General features: G+C 38.9%; 1 protein-coding gene across 1 annotated transcript in view; it reads left to right on the top strand.

Annotated features, from left to right (window-relative positions):
• Positions 1-16,593: 16,593 nt before the first annotated feature.
• Positions 16,594-17,268, top strand: part of LOC111873284 (4-coumarate--CoA ligase 1) — a 25,817-nt gene continuing 25,142 nt past the window's right edge. Inside the window, exon 1 of the mRNA XM_033755033.1 lies at positions 16,594-16,675. The gene's annotated coding sequence lies outside the window, so the exon portion shown is untranslated. The remainder of the gene's footprint in view (positions 16,676-17,268) is intronic.

The following is a 17,268-nucleotide window of genomic DNA, read 5'->3' as shown; positions in this document are numbered from 1 at the left end:
CTGTTACTTTTAGGCTTCCAAAATGGCCTATTGAATTGGTGATTTCTGCTAAAATTTTGCGTGAAATATTTCCCGTCCATTTAATTTTTCAAATTATAACTTGTTACATAATATGTTGCGTTATGTAAGTTAGCAATGCGGAAACCAATTTCGCATGTTATATTCTGATAATTAAAGTCGAGACGGGACAAAGAAGAAGAGGCATTTAAGTTGAATTGAAAGTTAAAAGTCTATGATACTCCGAATAAATATGAGAACAAACCATTTGTATGTCACAAACTGTGGCATATTTTGTATTTACGTTTCTAAAACCTGAAAAAATCCGACACACATATTATAGCAAAACATTATATATTAATATATGTTTCAAATACAGGGAGGCATGTATTGAAGCTGTCTCTATTTGCTACTGCATTGACGTGTGTACGTGTGTAAGGAAGAAATTATGATTTGCCACGCGAAAAATGTTATTACCAGTACCTATGGAAATTTCAGAGGATTCAATGACAAAGAAAACATTACACTTTGAATGGTAAAGACGAAGTATCACGTAAAGAAACATTACTCGCTTCTAATTTCGAGTTGCATAACGTTTGGCAAATTACATATCGAATTCGGAAATTACGCAATTGCTATTCGTGACTTCCCAGTAACACAGAACGAGTTACTACTTCGAAAGGCCTATACAAAGAACAATTAATTAGTTCTCCCTTTATTTCCTAAAAAAATCTATAAAAAGTATCAAAAAACAAATAAGAAAGGAGCTAAAAGTGAAATTGTATGAAGTTATGGATATCCCAGTGTTGGTAGGAAAATTGAACATGGGTTTAGAACAAAACACTACAAACCTTTAATCGGAAACAACATTCTGAGAAGTGTCAAGTAATCTGCCAATTTAGGTACAATTAGAAGTCAAGGTATAGAGAAAGGACTTAATATTTATTCAACAATTTGGAAAGAATATGACTAAAAATAAAATTGTTATCGCCCCTCAACAGAATCTCAGGCTTGCTCTTTACGAGCATTACACACAGAGAGAAACAGACCATTCGAAAGGCGACCACAAAGATTGAACAAGTTCGAACTTTATTACAGTTTAGATGAAGCAAGTCACTTGACTGTGGGAATTATAATTTTCTGTTCACAGCAAAATAGTGTGACGGTTTATTACTTAACTCTTATTTACAATGTTCACTGAGGTTTAATACTGATAATGAAAATGTGCTAGGAAAATCATTTCCAGCGCGGGATTCAACCACTTTTGTTCTCCCATTTGAATGGTATAAGATGCAGTATACATATTTTTTTTTATTTGTTTCATTCTGGTCCGTCACACTAATAGAATTATGAAAAAGTTAAACAGTTCCTTCCAGTGTGACTGGTTAAGATTTTTCTTTTTTCAATTTTTCAATTATAATTGAAATAAGAAAAAATCTTAACCAGTCACACTGAACGGAACTGTTTAACTTTTTCATAATAAATTATTTTGTTCACAGAAAAAATTTATTCCACCTTACTGAAAATAAATTTTCGATTACACAATTTTTTATTTTACTTTTACCAATCGATTCATTTACTAATAAATGGAGAGTTTACTTAGTTTTCCAAATTCCTCAAAAGCTTAAGGCTTAAAAATTACTAATGAATTCTAATTCCATGGAGAAGAGATATAAAGAGACGAAGTTAACTTTATTCAGTCCGGTCCGTCACACCAGTGAACTAAATTATAGAATAATTGGTAACACCGTCCAGTTTGATTCAATATGTAGATACTTACTGCCTCTACATGTTTCCGTCGGCTGTGATCATCTTCAGAAGGCATAAAGGACACAACCTTACCAATTCAAGATTTTAAATATGAGATATTAATAAGATTTTTAATACGAATAATTGTAAATAACTTACATATAATGGCTTCTAAATATGTATTATGAGCTTTGTAACTGTAGTTCCTAAACATGTCGATTATATGTCTTCTGAAGATGGTCACAGCTGACCGAAACATGTAAGACCAGTAAATATCTATAAATTGAATCACACTGGACGGTGTTATCAATTATTCTATAATTTAGACGAAATTAAATTTTAAGGATTGTAATTTGGTCAGAATGATATAACCGTTCGGATCAATGCGAACTGTGGCACAGAATTAAGGCAATTAAGAGAAAAGATAAAAAGAGAGAGAGAAGAGCATAAACTGATTTATGTTTCCACTGGAACACTGAAGCCGATACATCGAACTNATATTATTATTATTAATATTATTAATATTATAATAGAATTATAATTCTATAGATAATATTTAGTCTGACGATCCTAACGAAACTAGCCCTTACAGATGTATAGGTTTTCAATCCTTATTTTCAGAACAAACGGAATTGTAATGAATTACAACAGTTACAATTGCCTTTGTGTTTATGATCGATAATGATTGAACGGAAACATCGATATGGCAGAAAATTAGACTGATTTGTTTTTCGTATCTCTCATATAATCCATTTATCTAATTCCGTCTAAAGGACTTGCTATCTGATTAGATGTTAAACATTACGAACAGTAATGACGTGAGGATGACGATGGTGATGATGATGATGATGATGATGATGATGATGATGAAATACCAAAAGCATTTTATTTTAGTTTCGTAAGCCTATGTGTAACTAAGTATTGCAGCACTGTATTATTTAAAAGTAATCAAGTGTAATACGACTAAAACTAGAATTCTACTCTTTCACTGATCAGTACTCTCCACATGCGCATCAGGCAGCTGATGCAGATGTGGTTAAATCATTCTTGGAACCAACGATTATGTGACGGAATATGATCCACTGCTAGGCAACAGGTCGTTAAACACATTCTCACGGCAAAGAATATACAGACAACAATAGAACTGCCGTTTCTATGCAACGGCCGTTAAACACCTCCCCCCTTAAGCGCATGACAACAATAGGGAGCCCACTGCTATAGCAATAAGAGCCGAGACTGGTTGCTAGGCAAATGTGTGATAACACATCCCTACAGTAATAGAAGAGGTTTTCTATGTGGTCCGTGCCACGGCAATAGAACGAGAGCTGTGGGCTGTAGGATTAGAGAGAGAAACGCAGTGCCTGGGGGTATAACCGGGCCAACCTTCCCCTAGGGAATATACATACGGGGACCTGGTCCTCCAGGTTGGGTATCTCGAATCTGAGACAGTAAAATGTGGTCACGAGTCCCGCGGGACTCGCACCTGTGAGTTACTGCGCTGGCAAGGACCTGCAGTAATTGTAAATGACAGACCCTTCCTCTCGTCAGAGAGGATGTCACATAAGGACTATAACAGCAAGTGTTCAGTTGGAAAATAAAAATTCTGGTCGTTGGTCTCAAGGTTCTTGTCGCCAAGACGAACTGATTGGCGGCAAACCTTCAATCGTAAAGTAATTGTGACTCTGACTCTGACAGGATTAGGGAGAACTGGAACTACGAGCGGAGAGCGTCAAGAGAATTGGAGAGAGAATTAGAGTTCAGAAATTATAAGAGAACTGATGAAGAAGAATTAGAAGTCAGCCTGTCATGACTTACCGTGTGATTTGAAGACTTCATTTTATGAGTTACAGTTACAGTAATTTTTAGGGTGTTATAATTACTTGTAGGTACGACTTGTGATTATCCAACAAATCCAATCACCAAATCTAGAAACCGTAATTATTCGTCACGCTGACCCCTTATACGTGACACTATTTCATAGGTATCGTATTTATGCATTACAAGCAAGGTATAGACCTACAAGGTATAATCTGCCCAATATATTTGTTATAAAAATATGCATGCCTATATTGGAAATATGTTTTTCTATATAATTCGGGAATTTTTATCGTTTATTCAATTACGTAGTGGACGATTGGTATATATAATTAATGATAAAGATAAAATTACTGCAGATTCGTGGAGCAATGATGTATTTAAATAATCTCTATTTTTTCTGCTGACAATTTGACGACATTAAAGCGTGTTACGACAATCAAAGTGAGTTTTAATTGTAAAACCATTCATGGCTTTTAAAACCACGTCATTGGTGAATAAGGCTATGTAGTAAAAGGCAGTCAAGATTTTGCTCAGGGTAATAAGCTCGGGTTTATCAGAATAAAACAGGCGATTGTAAAGTATCTTCTGGGGTTTACAATTTAGAAATTTCTTAATTTATTTGCTACAAATTGTCCCTGTGCTTAACAAATGAAGCACTCCGTCATGAAAGCTTAAGGGGGAGCTCATGTATAGATCCACGTTTACTTGACCTCGGCATTATTTGGAGGTGAGTGGTCAGTTTCGTGCCCCGGCTGCTTTACCCCGGGTACCTATTGGATAGGAGGCTGGGTGGGCCCCAGAACCGGTCTGGACAACATGGAGAAGACGAAAGTCTTTTCTCTACCGGGACGGTAGAGAAGGAAGTTTGTGACAAATGGTAGCAAATCCTACTCATAAACCAGAGATTATAGACTGGAAGCTGAGTTACTAGCTGGAGCGTGTGTTAGGTATGTCTCGTATAATAGCATTCTGCTTCTTATGTATTGTAAAATTACTGTGGGCGGTAATGGACTAAAACAGGGACTTCACAATTTGTAAACTTGCTGTCCATCCAACATTATTAAGGTGATGAAACCAACAAGGAACAAATGAGTGGAGCATGTAGCGCGCATGACAAAATTCAGAAAACTGTAAATAAATACCGTATTTACGCATGTATAAGCCGCGTGCGTGTATAGGCCGCAGCACAATTTTCAGACAGAAATTATAGAAAAAATAATTTTCTTGGGATATTATTTTAGGAGTAGAAATTATTCCGAAATTTGGCAACGTTAATTTTTTTTAAATGAAGTGTGATTTCGAATATTTCGAATATAAGCCGCACCCCAGTTTTCCTCTTGAATTTTTGGCAAACAAGTGCGGCCTATACATGCGTAAATACGGTAGGTGGAAACTTGAAAGACTACGTCCACTACAGAGAAGCAAGTGTGGGTGCTTAATGCAATGGCATATGAGTAGATAGCTGGGTTCAGCTGCTACAGGATATGGACCAATGGCAGGTTCCTGTGGTGAGACTTGCAGTTACAAAAAGGACAGCTACTTTCTTGACCTCCTGATAGACTGAACGAGGACTCGGCTACAATTCCAAGACCACATACTTCTTTCATCTTTCGACAATAAGAGATCTGACTGTTTGTGTCTGAAGTAAAGAGTACATGGTAAACAGTGCCCACGCTTATCCTTCAAATCAACGGAACTCAACGATTACATCTCGAGCAATCAGCCTCATCATAATGTGATTCCCTTATGATCGAGATCAAGACGGTCTGCGAAAAGTTAGAACTTTCGGAACTGTAGTCTCTGATCCTTCAAGAAGATTAAATAAATTTATGTGCCGTAAAACTTAAAGTTTTGTAAACGAACCCTAGTTTAAATTGACAGTAATCAGAGTCGCAGTACATGACTTCAGCGCAATTTTGTGACGAGAAAGTCAGCGGAACGTGTCAGGCACTCAGTGTAAGACTATGGCCTCCTTTAAAGAATTACAGCTCCTATTTCCGTAACTGGGAACCATGAACGTCAAGGATACCGCAGGATATGAGTCACGAGCTTCAGACCCGCTCTTCAGGAAGGGCGGAGCGCTTTTCACAAAATGTGTTGTTCTGCGTCACATTACACAATTCGTCAAGGAGATCACGTGCTGCCAGCTTCCTAGATATTTTCTTGTGACTAGTCGCTATGTTTGTCTGACTTCACACTAACTAAATTCTAATTACACCACACGACAAAAAAGAATATTTTTGGTCACATGTAGGAATATGGGTGGATTTTTCTGAGTTTTGATCGCTTAGTTAGAAAATTACCTCAAAATTGTCTATCACCCACCAATTTTGAATCTAAAATAAAATTTGGACTAATCTAAAGATGTAATAACGATATAAAAGTACAAATTGCAAAATGAACTCAATTGAAATATAGCAATTCATAATTTACATTTGTATTTCGCATATAAGGCAAAACTTACGAATGTCCAGTAGTTAACATGTTAACATGCTGACACCCAATTTTCCCTGGTATCGGTTCTCCATCATGTGTACTTTTAACAAAATACTCCCCATGCTTACCAATAAGTGTGCAGAACTTGTTGCGAAAACTGGATATATGAGTCAGAAGATGAATGTCTAATGAAATCTTGCATCCCATGACTTCATAGGAATTGAAAAATTCTTCAACAAATGAGTAGCAACTTTTGGCCCTGAAGTTTCCTAGGAAAGCTCCGGTCACTCATTTGAATGTTCCCCTTATATGTGTCTTTAATTTTACTTTATGATTCATTAAACTCGCTATCTCTCAATTCTCTAATTTGCGAGCCACAAACATCTCTGTTTTGCTTTTGGCCTTGTTGATCTTCGGAAATTTCTGTTTCAAGTAGAGAAACCCACTGCAACTACCTAACAACAATTATTTATTAATCCAATTTCAGCAAGAAACCGTCTTCTGAATTAACCAGAAGTTGACTGGCTACATGTTTTTGCCCTGGAAATAGGAATTGTCCAATCTGTCATTGTTTCTTTAATTAATTACTTTCCTATGCTAGGTTATCCCATTCACAGAGGAAACAACAGAATTTCACATAACTCAGATGTAAACCGCAAAGAAATATTACAGATATGCAAAGAATCCTTTTCATACTGGATGTGTTTCACAAAACGGTGTTTATTATCATACGGGTCCTTCAAAAGGAGAACATGTGCTTATTGGAACTGAACGCTATTTATTTTCATTATGGGGCAACAAGGCTTTCAAACCCAAATTCGAGGGCTCGACAAATAGGCGATATTCTTTCTGGTTATATTCTTGGCCAAGGGTTTGCATGAGTTAGCTCACACTATTAGAGTCCACTAATTTGCCTTTCCGGAGAAAAAATAATGAAATTATCTTTGTTCTTTGCAGGAAAAATATCTTTGTATAGAGCATATGTAGCCAGCCTGTTAAATTTTGCTCTAGAAATACATCGTACAGTATGTCCTAAGCTTAAGCACAATAGACCACTGTAGGTCGTAGTGCAAGAGCCGAGAGGGACCACCCCTTATATATTCATACATTCATGTCCTAGCTTAAAATAAAAATGAAGTTTTTTTTTTCTTTTCGTCGAGAGAGGCGAAATTTGGACTTTGACATTGAAAGACCAGTTCTCCGCATACATAACAGAAACTGCATGGAAGGTTGCTACATTTGTGCGGCATTCCGACAGGAAGTAATCAACTTGGGTCAGCAAAAAACGATGAAATTTTATCGCCGTAGCTCACTAGAAATTAAGGTGGAGAGGACGAATAAAACATACGAGGTTCGTTGAATGGAAACAGGTGAGTAATGGAGATTGAAAATTAATATCCAAGTCATGTGACAAAATAGAGCAAGCATGGACATATCCTAACATGACCATGTAAACAAAAAGTGACGTCAGAAACCTTACCAGGTGGGGGAGGAACAGGCGACAGGCCCACCTTTCTTAGTGCACTGAGGATCCTAAATAATATAAAGAACTGTAAGTGATAGAAAAAAACTCGGCTTCAATTTTCAGGAGCAGCGTAGAATAAGACATATATAGATCATATACAGAATTCATTCATTCATTCATCAGTAATCTGTCAGACGACAGGTCCACAGTCTCTTCCAAAACAGTTCCTCCACTTAATTCAATCTCAAACTTTCTCCTTCAATTAAAATATCCTCTTCTGTCCCCAAGGTCATACAACATCTTCTTCCGTCTTCCTCCTCGTCTTCTGGGCACTTCTATCCGCCCTTCCGGTTTGTCTTGTCTCCAGAGGAAACGTCTCGCACACATGGTATCTCTGTTTTTGGAAAGATACTATCCAGGAAAAGTGATAATGTGGTAGTTTTTCCATAGGTGTGAAAAAATCCTCTTACCAGATTACCTTCTCATGAAGGCAGAATGACAGTGGAGTGAAGAAAGTAATTATTTGTGGTATGACACAATGTGTAGCTGAGATTCAAGCTTTTCAAGTTTCGATTCAGTTACTATTATCAACAACATTGATACTTATATTGATTAATTATTGATTATTAATAGACAAGTTTCTCTGGTTTTTTTGTCTTGGTAAATAATATGCAAGATGTCTTCCGACACAACGTGGAATATAAATTTATAATATTTATGTTTATATATTCAACTTTTTCAACTTCATAACTCGGAATATTTAGTCATCTCAAGGTTGTAATTCATTTATTATTTGCTTAACGGTTTTTTCTATCCAATGGCCAATGTTTAGATTAAATTCTAAATTTAATAACAATGTGGCTTAAATAGGGAGTTTTTAAACTCAGATAGTTGTTAAAACGGCATAAATTATATTCAAAATCAAGAATATAAAGACGTGTTTTTTATTTATAATTTGGAGTTAGCTCTGTCGTGGGTTATTACTACAAGCTCTTGCGATGGATATTCACGTGTGCGTGTCTTCTCCATGTGCTGCTGTTGAAACCGTTATTCTTGGTTAAAGAGGGTATTTTTGTGGAGTGTTGCTTATATTTAAGATTTTTTTTTAATTCACTTAGTGGGGGCTGGACTCCATCTGGGTCCACTTGGCACGGCGGCCACTGATTTGTCTATTGTAGTCTTCCCCGGGTGATTATGATGATGGAGAGTTTGGTGGAATGAAGAATGGCAAGGGAAACGGAAGTACTCGGAGCAAATCCGCTCCAGCGCCACTTTGTCCACCACAAATCCCACTTTACCAGACCCGGGATCGAATCCGGGCCGCCGCGGTGGGAAGTCTGCATTGGATCTGAGGAAATATATAAATTCTTGTGTATTTTTTAATTTAAATTTGACTTATCAGTTTGTGAATCACGACAGCTTACCAACGCCGTGTCTGAAGACGAGTTGGTGTCATAGCTGTGAAGGAAAATAGTTCAGTCTTTATATCTGGATCCAACGCGAAGCACTTGAGGGTACCAAGGTTATTTTCAGAGGTACGGACATCAACAACAAGCATCAGTGAATACTCGTACTTCAGTCTTCTCAACAACCCCTCCATCCAAATTTACATCCAATGATTAAGATTCGCTTCAGATTTTTGTGACATTGTTCACCTCAAACATCTGACAGCCTGCCGCAAATCGTTCTGTCGGAAAGGCAGGAAGGACACACACTGCTCGAGCCATCTCTCAATGCGCACCTTTGTAGTCCTAGCATAGGTGAAGGGCGAAAAGCGTATACATATTAAAATTTCTCTCCATTATCGTCCCAATAAATATTCGAACAACCAAATAAGCTTGCATGTGGTGTGCCTGTCGACAGCAATCCCAAGTTCCGGTTACTGTATTAAACATTCACTCACTCGTGTTATATTTTACGTTTACGTCGAAATGCCACTTGAGAGATAGCTTATATTGAAATAAGTCTTCGTGCACAATACCCACGTGAAGCAAGCCCGGCATAAATTTCAATGTGTTAAGGTTCGGCCACACAGAGCGCTTCGTATGCTATGTTCGCTACATGAACAGAAAAATATCTCCCTTTACTGCCAATGTGACTGGCCACACAGACTTCCGTACGCTACGTATGCTATGTTCCCTATGTTAGCTGCGTCGTAGAGTGTACATAGCGTACGTAGCGTACGTAGCGAACATAGCGTAGCGCTCTGTGTGGCCGAACCTTTACAGTTTCAGTTAAAAACCAATGTATAGAATCGTAAATAAATTTAGACAGGACCGTTATTAGATAAAAGTAAATCTAATCAAAATGTTGAGTGCTCACGGAGAGAACTGAATGAAATTGGTGTTAGGCTTGAACATTCTCCTAGAAAATGCCTTAGACCTTAAAGAGGGGACCGAGGTTTAAAGTTTCCTCTGCTCCCGAAAATGTACTTCAACGCGCGAATGCCAGCAGGTTACGGAGGCGCAAGGAATGCGTAACAACAGGGACCATTTCCAGCATCTGCTCGGATCTGGATTAGTTTCGTTTACAATTTCTTGGGCTATGGAACTGATGATTTCGCTGTGAGTCCGGACATATGCGGAAAGAGCTCATGCGAGAAGCTTCTGTCTCTTACGATGAATCAGACAAGATTTGACGTAGACTTTCAAAATAACCCCCTATGTTTATTAAGTCAGTTTAGAGTGGAAAAGGATCTCTCAAATGTTGTTATAGAAACAAAGATTATAAGGTGATTAAATAATTTCACCAGATATTGAGCAGGAAATTTCATTCTTCAATTTAAGAATATTAATTAGATCATTAGCTGACGGATCATTAGGCGGCAGAAAACGTGTTCGTGGCCGTATTCTCAATTCTACTTGTAGTTATCGAATTATCTCACATGTTTATTCACCTGATTCACATTCATCCCCAATAAATGATAAAGATATATGACGAAAGGTTTGGCGTAGAGGTAAGGCTTTTGACTGGGAGGTGCTCAGTTCGAATTTCAGCCGGGCCATCAGCTCTCGTGACTGAGCTTTTCAAACTGTTCCCCGGTCCCTCCAGGCGAGTTCGGAGATAGAAACTCGAATAGGCCACAGCGACTTCCTTCTAAATCTTTTCGAAATCATCATTTATCTATCATCAATCCATTTGACACTATATAGAGTAGCTACTGAAAGCGTCGTTAAATAAACAAATAAATATAAGCAAGAGAGCTGACACTACTACCAAAACAGACGAATTCCACGTTTTCTCTCTTGAATATTTTACGTTTTTGTATAATTTCCTAGAGTAGACGTGAACCGTGCCTCTTATTTCGGAGACGGTTGGACTCTTTTTTCTTGTCAGTGCTTCACTGCTTATGGTATCAGAAAAACAACATTCAAAATATTAAATACAAGCTATGAAAATATTTCATTAAGAAGTTTCTCTTGGATTAGGCCCGTAATAAAATATAAATGCGTGAAGGTAGCAGAACCAACCGAGATATTAAATCAAATTCACGACACAATGTTAGCCACACATATTCATTATAGACTGAAGAGTAATATATTTATGGATTTTTGTTAGTTTGCCATTTATTTCACGACGCTGTCAGTATATCGGACTACGTAGTGTAGAATTGTAGGGTGAATAATGACGTGGACTTGACCAGGTCGTTAAATTATCCTGATATTTGTCTGGATGGACTGAGGATAAACACAGAAAACCTCAGCCAGGATGGCTAGTGTCACGGCCGAGATTTGAACCAAGCACCTCCCGTTAACGCTGGATTGTCCTGCTTCAGCCTACATTTTTATGGAAAGGCTTATGCAGGGTATTGGCAATTAGGAGGCACAAGAAATTTGGAAGCTACTATTGTGAATTTAATGCATCGAAATTTGTTTACTGTAACTAGCTGCTTACTTACTTACTTACTTACTTACTCATGGAGCTGAGCCCTTCTGGAGGAGCCGCCAACTCTGCAACTACTCAAGAATTTCCTAGAATTTTATGGAACCCGAAGGTTCATTACCGTGTTCACAAGAGCCCTCCAGTGGTCCCTATCCTGAGCGAGATCTATCCAATCCATACCATCCAATCCTACCTCTCTAAGATCCATTCTAATATTGTCCACCCACCTACGCCTTGGTCTTCCCTGTGGTCTCTGTCCTTCTGGCTTTCCCACCAATATCCTATACGCATTCCTCGTCTCCCCCATTCGTGCTACATGACCTGCCCACCTTATCCTCCTTGACTTGATCATTCTAATTATACTTGGAGAAGAGTACAAGTTATGAAGCTCCTCATTGTGCAGTTTTCTCCAATCTCCTGTCACTTCATCTCTCTTCGGTCCAAATATTTTCCTTAACACCCTGTTCTCAAACACCTTCAGTCTGTCTTCCTCCTTTAATGTCACAGACCAAGTTTCACACCCATACAGAACCACAGGCAAAATTATAGTTTTGTATATTCTATTTTTTATGTTTTTGGACAGCAGACGAGAAGACAAAAGGTTCTGGACTGAATGGTAGCAAGCATTCCCTGCGTTCAATCTCCTCTTAATTTCCTTCTTAATCAGGTTTCGATCTGTTATCGTTGTTCCCAAATATCTGAACTGTGCCACATTTTCAAAACGTCTGTTTCCTATCTTTATGTCATGATTTTGCCTTGCATTTTGGTGACGAGACAGCAACATATATACTAGCTGCTGGTTTTGTCAAAGTCACTTGCATGCAGTCAGTGTTCTGACATCACAATATAGCGTGCAAACCGTCTGGCTGGCAGTGTTCCGTTCTAACGGCTGGAGCATCGGCGCTATGGGCTTCCGGTCTAGCGTGCTGACGTTGTAATGTGCAGTCTCGTCATTAGGAGCGCATAGCCTTAACCCTAACGAGGCTTTTTTTTCAGTATTACAATCAAAATACTTGGGAACAATAGCAACAAATAAAAAATCAGCGTAAAAACTTCAAACATACTTTCTCATATACTATGTCCTTGACTGCATTACCAGGGAAACGAAACAGATACTTATTTGTCGACCATTGTTGGTCGCTGGGTGTACAAGTCGGAACACATGATTTCCGAGAAAAACTGGAATTGCAGGCTTGGGCCCTTAGTTTGGTGCATCCTAATTTTCCTCATATCAGGCGACGCACTCCATAAATATCTCAGATTTCAACAGAATAAATAGGGCCGTTTTGCTTGTGGGAGTCCATTTCAAGGGCTCTTATTTTTTGAGCCGGAATGTTCAAACTCGTAGGACCGCGGCCTATTATGGATGTTGCCTTAAATACCAAATATGAATAAAACCCGCCCAGCCGTTTAGGCGCTAGCGAGGGGCATGTCCACAGACATATTATGAAAAGTGCGAAAGTTCGTTAAAGTATCGATATATATATATATATATGGGTGTGTGTGTGTGTGTGTGTGTGTGAGAACAAATTAAGAGAGGATTAAATTCAGGGAAGGGAAGGTACAGGTAAAGTTGTCCCTGTGCTCAAAGAATTAAAACACTACGCCACGAAGGCGTATGGAGGAGTGGATGTATATCCACATTTTCTTGACCTCGGTACTAGCTGGAGGTGAGTGGTTAGCTTCACGCCCTGGCCGCCTTACCGCCAGGGAAAGAGCCCCGGTACCCAGTGGATAGGAGGTCGGGTGGACCTCAGAGCCGGTCTCGACTACGCGGAGAGGAGAATATTTTTGAACCTACCGGGACTCGAACTCCGACCTCTATCCCGACTGAGCTATCGCGACTCCTATATTCAGGGAATGTTAACTATTATTTAATCGAGAATGTTGTATTTTCCCGTCTTATTTACAAGAAGCTCAGAGACTTAAATGTATGGAACTGTGAATTATATGTCGTTTAATATGGGTGCTAAGAGAATGAACTGGATTAATCAGAAAACCATATCGAGGGGAATATTAGTAACTAAGAGATAATAAGGTCGTATGTACGTATTTTGTGTTGTTCACCAACTGTCATTACGGCTATGAGATCAAGGAGGATGCGATGAAAGGGATATGAAGAACACATATAGGAAGAGAAATATATAAGAAATTTAGTTGGTATATCCTAAGAGAAGTTACTATTTGGGAGACCTAGGGATATATACAAGTTAATATTAAACTTAATCTTGAAAAAGTGGGCTGTGACACTGTGGATTGGATTAGACTTGCTAAGCAGAGGGAACAGTAGCAGTAACATATTACTTAGTCTTCGGGTTCTAAAACAGGCAGAGGATTTCTTGAACAGTTTGTCGGAGTTCATTAAGCGGATTCCGAGGTTAAACACAAAGATCTACGGACACACAGGTATGCCCCATTCCCGTTCATTTTATGAACTGCGTGCAGTGAACTTGGAAGATTATCATACTGGTCAGGAACCTGTCGGAACCAGTCAAGACAGTGGTTCCGTAACTGCTTTCTGAGCAGCCTCCACCTTACCGCCTGGGTTGAGAACCAACATTTTCCTCTCTAATGGAGCACAAGTGATGCTGAGTACAGTGCACATCGAGCGCAATAGAATTGTATCTCTTCTTTCGTATGTGAGCGGGGAAGGAACAGGCCTACGGTAGAGAAACAAACATAATTTTATATTGCGGCGCTTGTATTCCTATTTACGGGAGAAGAGATTCGTCACGAAAATTTATAAAGTACTGTCGGATTAGAACGGAGTTGCAAGACACAGAAATGCCCGTTCTACCATCATTTTACGAACATGTACAACAGTCTGCATATGCATTAAAACTTGGGGCTTGCCCTAATCCTTTTTGTTCTTTCTCTTTCTCTGCGGGCGCTACAGTCCATGAACTTTGGTTTATTTGCGATTGTTGTACATTGGTTCCGATCCTATGACTTTCGTCTTCAATCCCAAAGCCTATTGTCTTCAGACCTATTTCAACTGAATCCAGCCACATGGTTGCAGATCTACCTACCCGTCGAGTACCCCTTGGAAGCGCCCCACTTCGACATGGGGACAGAACATTCCGGGTTCCTACTCGTAAGTCCTTAATTATGTTAGGCAGTCTTAGATATTTCCGTCCGGCTGCAATTTTTAAATCTTCTCAACAATTAAGACCTCTTACGGGGAGGGGGTTGTTAACCCCATGCCCAAACCCCGACCCGGAAATCCAAGGTATGCCGTTTTGTCTGGATCATCATCTTTGACCTTTCCGGCATAGCAGATCTACCAGTAAATGCGCTACCGCCAGCATAGCTATCAGGATCATATGTCGACGCAAGCCCCACTATTACGTCAAAGTAAAGATACTTACGTGGGACTTTGACTAATTACAGAACTCAGATATATTTGAAATGCTTCGGTATTTACTTATTTATTCATTACAGAGTGGAGAACAAGAATTAGTTACAAGAACAGTACGTAAGCAACATAACGACGAACTTTTGTTACTTATGCAGCTTACGCAAAATTAAGGTAGTGAAATTTAGGAAGCTACGATATTTTGATATTGCCGTTAGGATAGGGAGGTAAGTAATGTATAATGACTTTTAAGGGAAATGCCCTTTGCAAACATTTACTTGGAACACCGAGGAGATAAGTTGTGAGAATGGGAGTAGAATAAAACTGGTCCAGTATCCTGTTCTTTGGTAAAATTTGGTTTTATTGATGACCTTTAGGATTCTGTGATCAGAACGTTAGTTAAACGAATATATTTTATTTTTAAAAGTGACAACAATTGATTCGAGGAGAGGCAGGAAGGGGCATATCGAACGTATACATGAGTATTTCTGTGGGGAGAACTTAGTGGAAGATCAAATCATACATGAGGAAATGATAAACAAAAAATACTCCGTGGCTTGAGTCTGCAAGCTAACTATACTGACCGAGCGACCGCCGCTTGTCGGCGAAGTTAGTGCCAACTTTGGCGGATAGAGGCTGTCGCGTGGTCATCGCAACCAATCCCCACGGCTGTTAATTTCGGTTTTCTAGACCGGAGACGCTATTTCCTTGAAATAGCTCCTCAATTATCCTCACGAGGCTGAGTGGATCCCGTTCCAAACCCACTACGTCTCAGAAAATTCGGTAGCCCCGGGAATCGAACCCGGGACCTCTGGATTTGTAGCCAGGAACTCTGACCACTCTGTGGTCATGGACCACCTATGTGGTCCATGAGGGAATAATATTAAAGTGTATGTTACTAAGAAAGGTAACTTCGGCGTAGACTGAATTTAGCAGGCTCAATGTGTAGTCCAGGAGCTGGAATAATGCAAATCGCTATAATACCTGGACACGGGCTGGACGGCTTAGGGGGTCGGAGTTCGAGTCCTAGTAGAAGAAAGACGTTTTTCCTCTCCATGTCGTCCAGAACGGTTTTGGGGTCCACCCGGCCTTCTATCCAACAATACCAGGGGTTCTTTCCTCAGGGGTAAAGAGGTCAGTGCGTGAAGCTGACCACTTACCTCCAATTAGTGCCCAGGTCAAGAATACGTGGATCTACACATCCACCCCTCCATACGTCTTTATGACGCGGTGCTTAATTAGTTAAACAAAGGGATTTTACATTTTTCATTTTACTTCTACCGAGATGTACGCCAAGGGCAGCCATCTCTGTGAACTTTGGCTTTTTTTTTTGTCGTTATTACGGGCTTAAATAATTTCTGTAAGGTATCTGCAATCCTTCCAACAGAAATCGGGGCTGTCGTTGAAATTCAAAATTCGCTTCCAAATCAAAGAGAATGCAGTTCGAATTGAAGAAAGCACCACGAAACTGTGTGGAAACAGTAAATTTCAGGTGATACACATGTATTACTACTCACCAGCAAATCTGTCAATAGCTAAACATTGTACCTGTGCTGGTGCAATTTACGTTTCTCTCTAGATACAGAAACAGAAATTTAAAGTACCAGAAATCACGTTTAAGGGGAAGAAAACAAGAAAAAACAAACGCTGTGTAGAAACATACTTTTCCGAGAAGTAGGTGTGTATATCCTGTTGTATCTAATTTCATGTAATTTCATGTAAGAATAGGTGTAAAATAAAATTTCACGTAATCTAAACTGTTTCATTATTAATCTAAATATGATCCGAAAAAAAAATAAAGGCCTGAGACGAGATATGCATTATTTCACATCCGGTTGAAACCTTTCTGCCTACGTATGCATGAAATTTGACTGGCTCATACTGTGTCAGAGTTACAGCATTCCGTTGTTTAGACACAAACATAAAGCACGTCGAATTTAGTCCTGCGAGGAAAACCTATCTTAGCTATTGTGGTGAGTAGATGCGCAATCAAGACATACTCTTTTATTGTTTCTGATGGCTTATAATATTATAATGTTAATGTTAATTTCAGGGAAACTATGTTAATACTGCAATATATCGATTGCTATTGATATCTTTGAGGTCCAAAGTTAGACTCTAGAAACGATTTTTTCCTTAATTTGCCACAAGTTGAAGGTGCAACATGCGAGTTGACACTGGACAGAAATGAAGGAAATTATATAATTTAAATCAGGCGCTAAAATAAATTTCGAATAATCCATAAATTTGAAACGAGAGTACTTAACATTGGTAAAATAGAACAATTTCCAGTTGCCATACCTTACTGAATCTGCAGAGAATTTGTCTGTCGTCAAGACATTATCTAATTATTTATTTATTACAAAATTAATATTATAAAAAATCTTCAACAAATTATATTTTATCACATTTACACCATTAATTATATTGCTTACTTCATTAAGATACATTTCCCGCCCAACAGTAGTTTCTAACGCCTCTGATAGATGGGGAAAGCATTATAGATACCGCCAAGCCAGTAGAGGCCGAACTCGCTGGCTTGGTCGGGACTGATGGACCAGTATCG

The sequence above is a fragment of the Cryptotermes secundus genome, unplaced genomic scaffold, assembly GCF_002891405.2.
Source record: "Cryptotermes secundus unplaced genomic scaffold, Csec_1.0 scaffold131, whole genome shotgun sequence".
In the NCBI taxonomy this organism is placed as follows: domain Eukaryota; kingdom Metazoa; phylum Arthropoda; class Insecta; order Blattodea; family Kalotermitidae; genus Cryptotermes; species Cryptotermes secundus.
Note: the sequence above shows the minus strand (reverse complement) of the source record. Positions and strands in the feature narration are given on the sequence as shown.